The sequence below is a fragment of the Xenopus tropicalis genome, chromosome 2 (assembly GCF_000004195.4).
Source record: "Xenopus tropicalis strain Nigerian chromosome 2, UCB_Xtro_10.0, whole genome shotgun sequence".
Lineage (NCBI taxonomy): Eukaryota > Metazoa > Chordata > Amphibia > Anura > Pipidae > Xenopus > Xenopus tropicalis.
In genome coordinates, this window is record NC_030678.2 from 72,113,464 (window position 1) to 72,128,934 (window position 15,471).

Consider the following 15,471-nt stretch of genomic DNA (forward strand, 5'->3'; position numbering starts at 1 on the left):
GCTGCCTCAGGCAGCTAGGACCCCTGAGCTGGCGCTGTCACTTGAACAACTAATTTGGCTGCTTCAGTGGGAGTGGGCCTCTTATCTGACTGTGTATGGGCCCTAATGGACAGATAGCTGACAGAAAATCAACCAAATAATTGTACAGGTTTAAATATCCTGTAGGGCTACATGGGATTATTGGTACAGTCTTCTTGTCTGTTGGAGCAAGCACATGGGTGGCCATAACAGGCTAAGATCAGCTACTTTGGCAACAATTAGATCTCTATGTCTGGTCCCTAACATTTACTTGTGTGATATTATACATTTTCTTAACTACTATGAAAGAACCAACGGACAAAGATCAATCCAACGCTATAAACGCAACAATATAGCAGCTAATAAGCAAAGGAAGTTTTGTCAATTGCGGCTGCCAAGAACCACTAAATCCGGTTATTCATTTGCAAATGGTCTTGACTGAATCCTGATGTAACATTAGTACTGCGCCAGTGTATGTTGCCTCTCAGTCGCAATTGTAGTGCAATGTTTATTTAAATAACCCATTTTCCTGCCACCCCCTATGAATCGATGTCGTGCCCCTCACATGCTTTACAACGAGACAACGCATTTTATATTGATGGGGCAATTGTGTGCGCCAAGTCAGACACTCTCCTCATGACTTTCCTCCCCACCCCCCCGTACTCCGCCCCACTCGCTGTGTTCACACTTTCCCATTCACAAGTGACAAGCATCTCCGTGTGACTCAGGCTCTGCGTCAGCACCATCCATCCGAACCAGAAATGCGGGCGGCAAAAAGGTGATGCGCTCCTCCCATACTCTCCGCACAGCGCTGGGGGGGGGGTCGGGAGGGGAGTGGGGGGCCGGGAGGGTCCCCTGGGTTTTGACGTCACGCTTACGTACGCATCTCTGAGAGGCTCTCGCTGGCTCCCGGTGAATGGATCCGGGGTCCCCTGTCCCTCCCAATTCTGTGCCCAAAGCACAGTCCCTCCTACCTGTGCTAATCCGAGCGCATCCAGTCCTGACAGGATCACATGCGGAGGGTAAGGCTGCTGGGGCGTTAGATGCAGTGCCATGCCCTATAGGATACCTGTGTGGGTCTGGGTTCTTACTTATGTTCTATGCTGATAACTGTAGTAATATAGTGGGAAAGGAGGTACAATGTATTATTGAATTCTGAGGGAGCAGAGTGACATTGAAGGAATGGCATCACGTATATATATGGCTGTCAGTAAGGAGAGTGCAGCCAGTGCAGTCTGTCGGATTGGTAAAGGTGGGCATGTGGGGTGGTGACAAGCAGATGGTGGGATGTCACCTGAAGGCCAAAGGACTTGGGAGGGCACCTCTTTCTCTCTTAGCTGCACGTACTGTCTGCGTGACCTTGAAATTTGCCTCAGACATGATGAATATTTCATTCCTGTGGCTATTTACAGAGTGTTACATTGCCGGGTATGTGAAACAGTGGCTACACGTTTTGTATTATGGGCAGAGATATATTTGCTTGTATAGCTGAATCCCACAGCTGGTGTTCTTGCCACACAGGGCCGCATAAAATGCAGCCTGGCATCAGGACTTCTGCAGAATCTTGTCTTGTGATTATAATCTGTCAATATCCATTGTTGTGTTCTGCTGAAATCTGACGTTCAGAAATACAAATGGTTGTGTATGTTGGGCTGGGCAGGTGTGGATCCTGTTATCTGGGGCAGTTGTCATTAATATGGTTCACAAAGTAAAACCCAGTTAGATAGATGTATCTAAATGTATACTAGCATAGAACTTTTCTATATAATTTTGTATAATAATTATACTGTATATAATAATATAATACATGTTTAGCTGAAGGCATAGTTTACCTATGTCCCTCCATGGTAGTTGACCTTTATGTGCCAGCAGGGGGCTGTTTAGGGATGCTGGGAGTTGGAGGTGACACCTGGAGGATGGAAGTCTGTATTCATAGATATATTGCAGCACTTTTGCAAAATCTTAGTTTCTATTTTTACAGGCATGAGTGGACAGTTTGTGCAAGTACTTATATATTTAACTCCATTTTGCATAAATAAGCCAGTCTATAAAAGTTGTATTTTTTGTTGAGAAAGAATTACTGAAAGTAGTTACTGCTTAAAGCAAATGTAAAGTGCTGTCTAGACTTCAAGTCATGTATCGTAGATTTAATCTTGCAAGCATAGTTTCACTGCACTTAGCAAATCAATTATAGTAGTTACTGAACTGCTACACATGGCCAGGTCTAATTTGTCTTTGCAGAGGGCAGCAGATCTATTTAGTAAACATAGCCCCATGTGTCTGTAAACCTATTTTGTAGTAATTTATGTGAGCAATAAAGCTGTGAATTATTTGTTGCTTGGTAACAGTTACAGACATGAAGTGGTTTCACAGTGGTTTCATAGTATATTTTTTTAGACAGTTCACATACACAAATGCCTTACTTACATGACATTGTAAGCTGCATGACCTACATTTGTCAACAGAGTTAAATCCAAGTGCTTTTTGTGCTTTGTGGATGAAATAGAGTATTGATTATACTGTACTTCAGTGTCAAAGCCAGGCTTTAAAAAGGAGCAATTCACCTTCCCAATATTTTTTTTTAATTCAGTTGTTTTTGCATGGTTCACCAAAAATTTAAACTTCTTTCATATGCTTTTTATTTTTGGCCAGTTTCCTAAAATTCAAAAGGATCTATAAAACTATATTGTGCATAATAAAAGAAACTGCAATTCTAAGCAGCTTTCCCATATACATTGATCAAATATTTTGGTGGTTTTAATGGTATTTGTAAAAATAATAGCACTTGCAAGCAGTATCTGTCCTGAAACAATGTAATAGACACCTCTTGTATCGGTTATCGATTGCTTTATATGTTACTCTGTATGTCCAATGTATGAAACCCACTTATTGTACAGCGCTGTGGAATATGTTGGCGCTTTATAAATAAATGTTAATAATAATAATAGAAGCAGCTGATATACAGACCTGAAGGACTGCTTTCTGCTATAGTTGTTGCAGTGGTTAGGAGCAAAGCACAGAAAGGGACAGATATTTTGTTTCCCCACTTCAAAAATAACTTTAAAACTGTACATTTTTTTAAATTACCGTATACTGTAAAATTGCTTAGAAATACATTTTATTTCCTTGTGCAAAAAACTATTTTCGATGGAAATATCCACCCTTTTGTATTTCCTAGTAGCATCTCAGAATGCCAGTATGCTTAGTCTCTAAACTGTCAGAATTTGAAACATTATTTCTACACTACATGACAGTATCAGAGGGATGTCAGCATCAATTGTAAAAATGTATAGTAAAAGCAAAGGAGCATGCTTAGTAATGGCTGAAGCTTCTGATGTTAAGCAATGTATCAACTAATGTATCAAACTAATTGTTTAGAGAGTTAGCAAAAAGAAAAAGGATGACAAAGGAAATGTAAACTTAAATATCAAACTTTTAAGTAAACAAACTTAAATTATAATACATATTGTTAAAAAACAATATATCAGTTGGTTCACCATTTGATAAATACATTTCTAAAAATCCCATAGGAATGAATAGATAGTGGGTTAATTTCTGTGCTCTAATCTCACATTTTAATAAATATGGCCCTAATTGTTTTTTCTCTCAAATGGCCACCCTAAGCTTACCCGATTGCCCATGAAGCAGTTGCTTTGCAGTTATTCCGCAGGTACACATCCTTTTCTTTTGAAGCAGTAACCCAATAATATGCAAGGGGCACTCCCTAATTTTACTGATGGTCTGTGCTCTCCCAATGCCCTTTTTGCCAGGCTTATTGCCTGGCAGTTTATCACTGAAAGTATGGTATAACAAATTGAGATTAGAGAACAATATTAACATTCTGAGGACATCATTTATTAAAGTCAATATAAACACTATATAAAGAATAGCAGTAGTGGCCACAATAAGCAAAGGTTATAAATGAACAGCCCCCTCTCACCCCCTGAGGCTTACATCTTTTGGGTCAAAGCAGGTTGAGAGTGGAAGCCCAACGTTAGTGCAGAGAGTGTAATTGCACTCTGCATTAGAGAAGCCAATTTTCCTGATTACATGCAAGGGGTGCTCCCAAATTTTATTGTAGTTCACATTAAGGGGCACATTTACTAATCCACGAACGTCCGAAAAGCATCCAAATGCGTTTTTTCCGTAATGATCGGTATTTTGCGATTTTTTCATAAATTGTTGCGACTTGTTCGTAGCCATTACGACTTGCTCGTAAATTGTCGCGACTTTTTCGTAGCCATTACGACTTGCTCGTAAATTGTCGCGACTTGTTCGTAGCCGTCGCGCCAAGTACGAAAGTTTTGCATTCATTCAAGCTTCAGTATCGTGACTTTCCTTGGGCCAGGTTGGAGCTGCAGAGTGCCATTGAGTCCTATGGGAGGCTTCCAAAATCATGCAAAGTCGCAAAGGTTTGCCTGCTGTTTCTGAGCGCTCAATACGAAAAAGTCGCGACAATTTACGAGCAAGTCGTAATGGCTACGAAAAAGTCGCAAAAATACGAAAAAGTTGCAAAATGTTCGTTTCCAATCCGATTTTTTCCCATTCGGGATTCGGATTCGTGGATTAGTAAATCAGCCCCTAAGTGTTCTTCCCTGGACCTTTTTGGCAGAAGCACCGTGCAGCAGTTTTTCCCTGCTACCAAGCTCCAATCTGGCCCCCACATTGCATGGCAATGAAAACCTGAGCAATTTATGTAAAAACTGTTTTTTCCTTGTGGCTTTTTTTTCTGCAGAAAACACTGAAAATTCTCTAGACTAGAGACCCCTGAACAGAGCACACAGTCTTAAAAAAAATGTGCACACTCTACACACAGCAGAGTGAAACATATTGAAGTGAATATTGTTGTTCTAAAATATTTTATTAACCTGTTGAATCTAGATCACCTTTAATAAGATTTAGGAGCTCCCCTTGCATATTATTAGATTACTGATACAGGTCTTTTTTGCAGCACAATATTCCCTTGCAAACACATAGCTTATCTTTTATGTTACCCACCCCCTTTTTATTACACACCTTTTTGAATGCAGTTGCTTCCCGCCCCCAGGCCAGTGCTCATTTTTGGGAAAAATGCACTAGCCAGATGCAAAGCACTACACTGAAATTTTCTTACCTTCTGCTTGGGGCAGAGACCTGATCCAAACTGTGTATTGAAAGCTTTTTGTGTTCATACCTTGTAAAGAACTGCAAACAATTGTGGTGCTATATAAATATATATTATTATTATTTTTATATATATATATTTATATATATATATATACAGAGTAAAGGGGTACAAAAGACAGAACAGTTAACATGTACATATAAATGATTCACAATAATGATTTACAGTTACATTTGGATGAGGATTGGAGACACTATGGGGAGGGCACTGATCGCAAGAGCTTGCATTCTAAAAAGGGGGGCGGCTGAGACATAAGGCAGGGTAACTAGCATGGCGTTAGAGTTCATTTTGTGTGTAAAGTGACAGTGCGGAGTGAGTTTCAAGTTCAAGTTTCAAGTTTATTGTCATATACAAATAACAATGAAGCATCATTACTGTAATGAAATTTTTTTGACCCGTGTTCCTCCCAACTTTACATAGACAAAAAAAAAAAAATACAAATATTAAATATAATAAAAGTGTGCAATAAAGGTACAAGTATTTACAATAAAAAAATGCAATGAAATATTTGAAATTGTGCAGTGAGGATTTAAAGTGGCTTTGCTTAAAGTGACACTGCGAAGAGTCCAGTAGTTATGGGGAGTGTGTATTGGTTTGTGCAGAATGTCAGCAGTTCAGAAGCCTGATGGCTTGTGGGTAGAAACTGTGTCTGTATCTGCTGGTGTGGGTCTGGATGCTCCTGTACCGCCTACTTGATGGTAGAAGCGTGAAAAGACTGTGGCTGGGGTGGCTGGGGTCAGAGAGGATCCGCTGCATCTTCCTCCTACAGCGTTGTCTGTAGAGGTTCTGCATGGCTGGCAGTTTAGTCCTGGTGATGCGCAGTGCTGAGCTCACCACCCTCTGCAGAGCTTTGCGGTCCAAAGCATTACAGCTTCCATACCAGGTGGTGATACAGCCAGACAGAATACTCTCAATGGTGCATCGATAGAAGTTTGTGAGTATTCTGGGGTCCATGCCGAACCTCCTCAGGTGGTTCTCAGAAAGTTCTCAGAAAGTGGTTCTCAGGTGGTTCTTCTCAGAAAGAAGAACCCGCTTTCTTGCAGCTTTTGTGATCTCACCAACGTGGTGGGACCAACTCAGATCCTCACTGATATTGATGCCCAGGAATCTGAAGCAGCTGACTCTCTCCACCTCTGCTCCCTCAATGTGAATGGAGGTATGGCCTCCTCCCTGCAGTCTCTTGTAATCCACAATGAGCTCCTTAGTTTTGCCGACGTTGAGCAGCAGGTTGTTGTCACGGCACCATGATGTCATGGCTCTCACCTCTGCCCTGTATGCCGACTCATCTCCATTAGAAATGCAGCCGATAAAGGTGGTGTTGTCTGCAAATTTGATGATAGTATTGGAGCTGTGTGTTGCTGTACAGTCGTGGATGAACAGGGTGTACAGCAGGGGGCTGAGCACACATCCCTGGGGGGCACCGGTGCTAAGTGTCTTTGTGGATGAGGTGATGTTGCCAATCCGTACCACCTGAGGTCTGTTTGTCAGGAAGTCCAGGATCCAGCTGCACAGGGAGGAACCGATGTTCAGGTCACGGAGTTTCATGACAAGTGTGGATGGTACGATGGTGTTGAAAGCGGAGCGGTAGTCAATGAACAGCATCCGCACGTATGGGTTTCTCTGGTCCAGGTGGGAGAGGGCAGTGTGAAGTGCAATTGCTATTGCATCAGCTATAGATCTATTTGACCTGTAGGCAAACTGGAGTGGATCAAGTAAAGCAGGGAGTAAAGATGTGATGTGAGCCTTGACTATACGCTCAAAGCACTTCATGGCAATGGAGGTGAGTGCTACTGGGCGATAGTCATTTAGGCAGCTCACATTCATTTTCTTAGGGACCGGGATGATGGTGGTCCTCTTAAAACATGTTGGGACAGCAGACTGGAGCAGGGAAAGCTTAAAAATGTCTGTGAAGACATCTGCTAGTGGGAGGTGAGAACCAGTGGTTAGTGAGTGCATGAGGGAAGATTAGGGGTGCTCAGTGGGTAATCGCATTTCTGAGGGTTTAGGTTATAGGCTTGAATGAAAAGGTTTAAGAGTTTTAAGAGACCGTTTAAAGACTTGGAGGCTCTGGCAGTGTCTAATGGGATGGGGAAGAGCATTCCAGAGGATGGGTGCAGCGCCTGAGAAGTCGTGGATGCGGGAGTTAGAGGGGGCGATGAGTGAGGAGGAGAGAAGGAGGTCATGAGTACAGAGGAGGTTACGTCTGGGGTTGTACTTGGGGATTTGGGTGGTTAAATAGAGTGGTACAGCACCAGTAAGTGCTTTGAAGGTGAGTACAAGAATTTTGAACTAAATCCTGTATGTGACAGGTAGCCAGTGCAAGGATTGGCAGAGAGGGGCGGCACTTGTGTAGCGGGAGGAGAGGTGTATGAGTCTGGCGGCACAGTTCATGATGGATTGGAGTTGTGTCAGTTTAGACAGGGGAAGCCCACAGATCAGTGAGTTGCAGTAGTCTAAGTGAGATATGACAAGGACGTGGATGAGAATTTTGGCATTCTCATGAGTGAGGAAAGGTCAAATGTGATTTTGAGGTGAAACCTAGTGTATATATATATATGCACAGTAGAGTAAAATTAAAAAATTGAAATTGAAAAATGAAAACCAAGATTGTCTGGGGGCTCTCATGATCCAGTTCCCTACCCCTTTCAGACTCACAGCGTAATGCAAACCCACCCTCACGTTGTTCTATGTCCCAAAATCGATTACAGAGGAACAAAATTAAGAGGGTGTTGCATTACACTGTCTAAGAGGGGTGGAGAACTGGTTAGAGTGAGCAAACAGACAGACTATCATGGTTTCCTCGCAATCTGTGGAATTAATTATATCTGTACTTTTTACTAGAATATTTTCATGTTTAAACAGGAATTTAACTTAAATCCAGCCATTCCAAAAAAGTATTATGTTCCAAATAAACATTTTACCAATATCAAGTAATTTTAAAGAAGACTGCTCTGGTTGTCATTTTTTATTTTATGTGCTTAAGTTATTTAAATTTATTTTATTTAGCAGATTTAAATTTTGGAATTTTAGCAGATATTTGGTTAGCAGATTTGGTTTAGCAGATTTCTGGGTTCAGTTTACCATAGGAACCAGGCAGCTGAGAGAGAACCTGAATAGAACTATCAGTTATAAAATGTAATAATAATGTTGTATCCTCACAGACCATTGTGTGTTTGGCTGCATTAGTCACTGATTCTCATTTAAATTATGCTATGATTAGGACATTCTATGACATACTAATATTTAGTTTAAAGGAGAAGGAAAGGGTTATAAGATTTTATGAGAGATTGATTTAACCAAATTCAAGTTATGCAGTTCTAGTATTGAACTGCAAATTCCATAGTAGTGTACATAAATTGTAGTAAAATGTTTATGAGACATAAAGGCAATGGCTGTGCTCAGAGGCTTCTTACTGGAGAAGAGTCCCGAACACATGATGGAGACCTGCAGATACTTATATATATATATATATACACTTACAAAATTATTTTGCTCTGTAGGTTTCACTCCACCACCACCATAATATCCAAGTGATTACATTTAGCAGCCATTTCACTTGCTGGGCTTGCTTATCAGTTTTTCTTCATATTATAGACAGCAAAGCAAAATGAATGGTTAAGGAATCTGGTGATGTCACCAGCCTTTGGTCATTTGCTTTGCACAGTGCAGTGAGTTCTTTCATGAAATGTAATATTTAAATCTATAAACTAACAAAAGAGCACTCAGCAGCATCTGATTACCATAATATGACTTACACAGAAAGAAACCCACAGACTACCAAAACACAAAGCATTTTGCAACTTTTCTTTAATAGGAATCAAAGAAATGACAGAAATGCTAGCTCTTGTTGCTGTATATTGCCTACAAGCCTCTCCTGTTGCAGGTAGGATATAGCCAAAGGAAAGAGACAAGGTGCTACATGCCACTTTGTTTTGGCTGTATCCTACCTGCAACATAAATCTCATCTAGAAGTTTTAATCACATCTAGAAGTTCATGAACTCATTTTACAGATATGTTAATGAAATACATTTGGTCTATATTTGGAAATTTAGAGGTATGCGGCAAGAAAATGCACATTCTGTCTTTTGTCTTGGTAAAATTCAAAGTATTTTTTTCCCACTAGATACAAATAATTTCCAATTTGCATCTGCACCACAATTTTATGTTGTTGACAAATAATTATCCAAATCATGCATCTCCTTTCACTTTTGTTAACCTTTGCTTATTTTCCCCTTACACCAGTGGAAGACCAGACAGTATAAACATTCTGTGACTGTGTCTTCAGTACTATAAATAGCACCATGAAGTTCAGCCCTTCTTTTCACAATTTTTATGAGGTAGTAGCCACTACATCTGTTAGGTTTCACAAGTCCCAAGTAAACATTCCAGAGCACACATATCAGTGATCTAACAGTAAGGGCCTGGGCCCCCTTCAAAATGCTTTTTACCGCTCTCCATAGCATGAAATCTCCCGTGACCCTTGCCTTGTGCAAAATTGTTGGTCACTGTTGATTTTGTGTGCTTCACAGGTCACCCCTGCAACGCCACAGTGACTGCCCCCTCTATAGTTATGCCACTGGTATTAATCCATATCTAAATATATCCATGTATTTAAATATATCCATATTTAAATATATCCAGGTAGCATATAGCCAAAGTAAAGTTGCAAAACTCAAAAACATGTTTGTACTTGCAGGTGCTGACTGGCATTGCTTGCTACAGGCAAGTTTATTGTAAAGTGTTCCAGGAGACCAACGTGCACTCTTACCTCTCAGTGCACCACTCCCTGGTCTTACTTGCACGCGTGCGCTTCGGAATGTGTCCTAGCAAGCACATAGTGGTGTTACTATTCCTTTAAGATCTGACAAACTCTTAAGTCAATGAAATACAAGATTTTTATTGTATTATATTAAAATCGCTCTAACTAGGCACACCCTGTTTCTTCCTTTGCCTCATTGGGCCAGTCCAACCATGCCTGTAGTACAAAGGTAAGACATGCAAGGATATTGTTTATGAATGCCAGGGGTCTTCTAAACAGTTTAATGCCCAATATGCATATGATTACCAAAGTAATTCAATTTTACTGGTAGTTACTTCAAAATCAAAACATTTCCTGTTTTTTTGTGTGGTAAAAGCTGCACCTGGCCTTATAAAACCCAAATATTTGTGAAAATTTTAACTATGAGGATAAACTGTCAAGGCTGGGGTTGTTTTCTCTGGAAAAAAAGGTGCTTGCGAGAGGACATGATTACTCTTTACAAGTACATTTGAGGGGGTTATAGACAGGGGATGTCCTTTTTTCCCAGAAAAAAGGATCAGTGCACCAGAGGCCACCCTTTAGATTAGTGGAATAGAACTTTCACTTTAAACAGCTTAGGTGGTGAGGTATTGTGATGGCAGAACTGTTAATGCCTTTAAAGGAGAAGGAAAGTAATTTTGGCATTTTACTGAAAAGCCTAAAAGTAATCAGAATACAGTAATCCCAGGAAACCATTTTTTTGGAAAATCAGCACTCTAATGGATATCATGAAATTTCTGAAAATCCCACTTTCTAGCCTCATATCCTAACATAGAAACATCTTAAATATGAATGCCAGGGGTTTTCTGAACATTTTGATACCCAGTAGACCTAGGATTACAAAACTACTTGACCTGTAGAGGCTACACAATTAAAATAAGCAGGGACATTTCAGGGGCTGCTGCTGCGTTCCAATGTCTCCCCTTGCCATCCACTCAAAGCCTTCAAAGCCGGTCAAGGGGGGCTGCATTGCTAGCTCTCTGCACTAGAAGAGCTCTTAAAGGACATGTAAACCCCACACACAAAAATTTAATCAGTGAACAGTCTTTTTGAAATCTTTCAATACCTGCCACTCTGGTTGTCCAGAGGTTAATAGTAAGGCTGCAACATCTCCTTAATCACTTAGATTTCTTTCTCCTCCTGTAACCCACTCGGCCTCCTCCCTAAGGAATTTGCTTTGGCTGTTGGCTTGTGGTCATGCTCAGTTGTTCTAAACTCAGATTACTAAACACGCCCCCCAGTCTAGCAGCCAGTAAAGAGATGGCATTGCTGGTTCCCATAGAAACTCAGCTCTAGCTGTCTGCTTCAATTTTTTTCTCCTAACCCACTCTCCTGAGCTCAGCTCAAACAAAGCAGAACTTTTATCAGAGATAGTTCTGCCTGTGTGAGTCTGTATTCCTGAAGAAATGTATGCTGAATAAGGGTCTGTGTGTGTATGCTGTTTGCAGATTTAAATGTATCCAATTATGTATCAGAGGAAAAATGGCCAGGTGAAAGCTGCTATTTGCTTTAGGAAGATGTGATGGTGCTGGCAAATGGAGGGGATATATGCAGTACAAATTATGCCATTTGGGTGGGGAAGGCATGCCCAACTGATATACATTGTAGGCAAATGTATGCTTTACATGTCCTTTAAAGGGGACCTGTCACCCTAGAAAAAAATTCCAAATCCTTTCCTGTCATGGTAGTTGAGCAGAATGAACTTCACTGAAACTATATATATTTTTTTACATTTTGTTTCCTTCTGCCTTGGAAGTAACAGTGGCAGTAAGCAGGCAAGTGCCATTTTGTGGACACTATTAAGGTAAATTTTGTATAACCCCCAAAATCTTGTGTATTCCCTATCTAGGTGACATCTAGGAAGTGTGGAATGGAAAGGGAAAGTAATGGTAATCAAAAATTCTGAGATGTCATTTTTATATTGCCTGTTTGGCCTCTATGCCTCAGGCATAGAGGCGGGGCTGGCAATATGTGATTGATATCTCAGTTTTGTAAATACAATTAAAACAGGTATGGATGATTTAATAAAAAATAATTTGGGTTTGATGTTTAATTTGGAAAGGACTTTTATTATACAGCTTTTTATGTGTGGGAGACCGGTCCCCTTTAAAGTTAGGTTTCCACCCCTGGTAACTGGCCACCCACCACGAGGCAGATGAATATTGCAATATCTCTACCTTGTATGTTATTTTTAGCTAATAACTATTTAAGCCATTTAATAGCAAATTCAGAAGACATGTTTTTCTACATGCACACACACATTTACTGTATATGTGTTTGTGTGTTGAAATATATGTGAAGAATTCAGGATAATTGATTAAACCTTCTGATATACTGCTATTCAGCAATAACATACACACAAATGTAAGACAGGGGTTAAATATTTTTATCTTGTATGATAATGATTACAAAGCCTTCTTTAGGCATGACATTCATGTTCCCAAACATTAAGCATTCTAGAATTCTTGGCACACATTTATGGGAAATAGCTATAGCTAGGTAGAAACTTTCCTTTTATGCCAAAAATCTGAGGAGGCCTCCAACCCCAAATACTGACTTGTGCAATAAGGTGCACACCCTCAGATGCTCCCCCCCCCCAACCTCTTGCTGACTGTTACCTGTCACCACAGCAAAGAAGACGCTTTGGGGTCTGCTGTGTGGTAGTAATGCTTGTGTGAGATGTTTTGTGAGTTTTGCACCCGTTTCTGGTACAGTATCTGTTCACTAAAGCCTGGTCTTTCTTAAAATTGTATGCTACATAACCATACCTGTATTTACAGTGGAGCAATATATGCAGCTCATAGGACATTGGATATCTTGATTATTTAGTAACTGTTCCAAAATATGCTGATCTTACTTTCCTAAACCTTTAGATCTGATGTGCTGTATTATAGATATTTATTGTAAGTCATTAAACATCTGGGGTAACATTGGATAACCCCTGTACTACAACTCCTATTAGTCAAAACTGAAAACATGGTTGACCGATAATTCCAAAGTTATCTCATAAACTGCCTGCCATGCACATATTTGCCCAATTCTAACAATGTAAATACTATGATTCTGCTTGGATCAAATGATTTGCCATATACCTTTATCTCCACACAGAAATACCTAATTTTAAAAAGCTCAATTTCTAATTAAGCCCAGCAAATCAACAAGTCTTACGGATTTTTATCTGATAGGGCTCAACCTAGAAGCTTATACAATCAGTTTCTTAATTAAAAGTTAATTGGTCCACTATCATTTATACGCCTATAAAAAAAAAACATACATCTGTCAAGACCCATCTGGCTCTTGTATTCTCTAACCCTACACATTTGCTGGCTCGTTGTGATGCAAGCAGTCATTCTGTTACGGACTGTAATATGAGGAAGTCCGAAGACTGAATGTAACAATCTTTTAGGTGAAATAGAAGAGCCCTGGCAACTCCAGGTTTTATCGATGCCCTTTTGGGGCCACGGACTTTCTTCTGCAGGGAAGACAGGGATTCTATATACTTCCAAGGTTATTACAATAACGGGGTACAAAAGGGGTCAGGCAGAGGCACCGTCAGAGTCAGGTAAAGGGCAGGCAGTGAAGATTCAGGGTAAAAAAAACAGATGAAGACAATAGCCTGCCTAACTGCTAGTTGATCCAGAGGAAAGCAAAAAACCCCATCTGAAGCCTCTCCAATTTGTCTTAGAGGGGAAAAAATTCCTTGACTCCTTGATTCCTGACTCCAAGATGGCAATCGAACCAGTCCCTGGATCAACTTGTACTAAGAGCTATATCCAATGTGGTACTGCTGCTTTTATTAATTGAAAAGTTGAACAAGGTTCAAAAAGTCTACAATTCACACAGATGGTACATCCCATATTGAGTTGAAGTTCTAATAAAAGCATAATTAAATGTTAGAAATACAATATTAGTCCTAGCACAATAAAATGAAATGTAATTATATACCTATAAAATAAAATGAAGAGAGTATCTGTATCTGACCGGCTACCATGTGCATTGCCAAGGGGTTATTATTTATTGCAAACTGGAAGTTAGATTTAAGACCTTTTAGGGGTTATTTATTATGTATTAACCAAACCACACACTACGGTTTTTTTCATATGCACATCAGCGTCATTTATTCAGTGAGTAAGACCCATCAGTTGCCATACCACAAACAAGAGTCAATAACAACAACAATGATCCTGTGATAAAGTAACTTAAAAGAGAAAGAAAGGTAAAAACTAAGTAAGCTTTATCAGAAAGGTCTATGTAAATACAGCCATAAGCACTCACAGAAACGCTGCACTGACTTCTCTGAAAAAATATTTCTTGTGTCTGTAATTCCTGTTCCTTTAAAGGAGAAGGAAAGGCTAGTAAAGAGTTAATCTTAAAAAAGGAAATTGTAACCCCCAACCAATGCCACTAATACTAGTAACATGATCACTTTGTTTGCAACTTTATTATTGTTAATAATATTACGTATTAACAATAATAAAAAGTGCTCAAGATGACAAGGCTGGTGTTGCAAACTTGAAAGCAAAGTGATGAATATATTACTAGTATTAGTGGAATTGGTTTGCGTTACAGTTTTGTTTGCATATAATTTTTTATGATCTGTATTAGTTATATATATATATATATTAAGTTATTGTATAGCTAATACAGGTTATTAAATGACATGCCACACAAAAGGAGATATTAGCCTTGTTGTCTCTCACCTCCCCTTACAAACACCTTATGTGATACGTCACCTCCAATACTGTGCAGCCTTTTTGTATTAGGAAACCTTAAAAAAAATTATAACCAGGAATTCTATTTGCCTCCGGAGCTTATCGGGTTCATAAATCTTCTTTGGCAGCTGCTGAGGTAAATATTTGCTGTTTCTGACAAAACCCTCCGAGAATGAGGGTTATTATAACCGATTAGCTGCGTTGTGGCTTGACATGGAGTAACATTTAACCAGTGCAATGAGGCTGTACTGTGGCACACTTTCAGTGTGGTGAACTGTTGAAGCCAGAATAGGGAGAACAAAGAAGTTCCAGCAAGGGCAAGGTAGTACAACTGTAGTTTCAGTAAATTTTTCTTATGCGCACAGGAAAAACTGGGATTTGGATTTGGTTCAGTTGAGGAGCAAGGATTCAGCTAAAACTGAATACTTCCACAAATGTTTGGATTCTGCCTAATTCACAAACTGAATGTGGGATTCATGTGAATACCTATTTTATAGGAATAGTTGTCTTCAGTAAAACTAATGTAATATTACAAATTGGAATAAAAAGCAATCTGATTGGATCTTTAAAATGCAAAATTATATAACCCCTCCCTTTCCAAGAAACTTGAAAAAACTGCTATTCAGAAATATATACTACTAGCTTTGTAGTATTTATACAATCACATAAAGTCATATCACAAAAGGTGTATTATTAATACAATATATACTAACACATATTTAGTAAGCACCTACATTGAGAAGAATAAGCTATGATGTGATGTTCATTATGGAAATTG

At 39.6% G+C, this 15,471-nt stretch overlaps 1 protein-coding gene across 2 annotated transcripts in view; it reads left to right on the forward strand.

Moving 5' to 3' along the window:
- The first annotated feature begins 705 nt into the window (after positions 1 to 705).
- Positions 706 to 15,471, forward strand: part of slc6a17 (solute carrier family 6 member 17) — a 51,330-nt gene continuing 36,564 nt past the window's right edge. The window contains exon 1 of one of the 2 annotated variants that reach the window (XM_031896867.1): positions 706 to 796. The gene's annotated coding sequence lies outside the window, so the exon portion shown is untranslated. Of the gene's footprint in view, positions 797 to 895; positions 1,041 to 15,471 lie in introns of those variants that run through there. The other variant, XM_002932985.5, reaches the window with a different exon arrangement.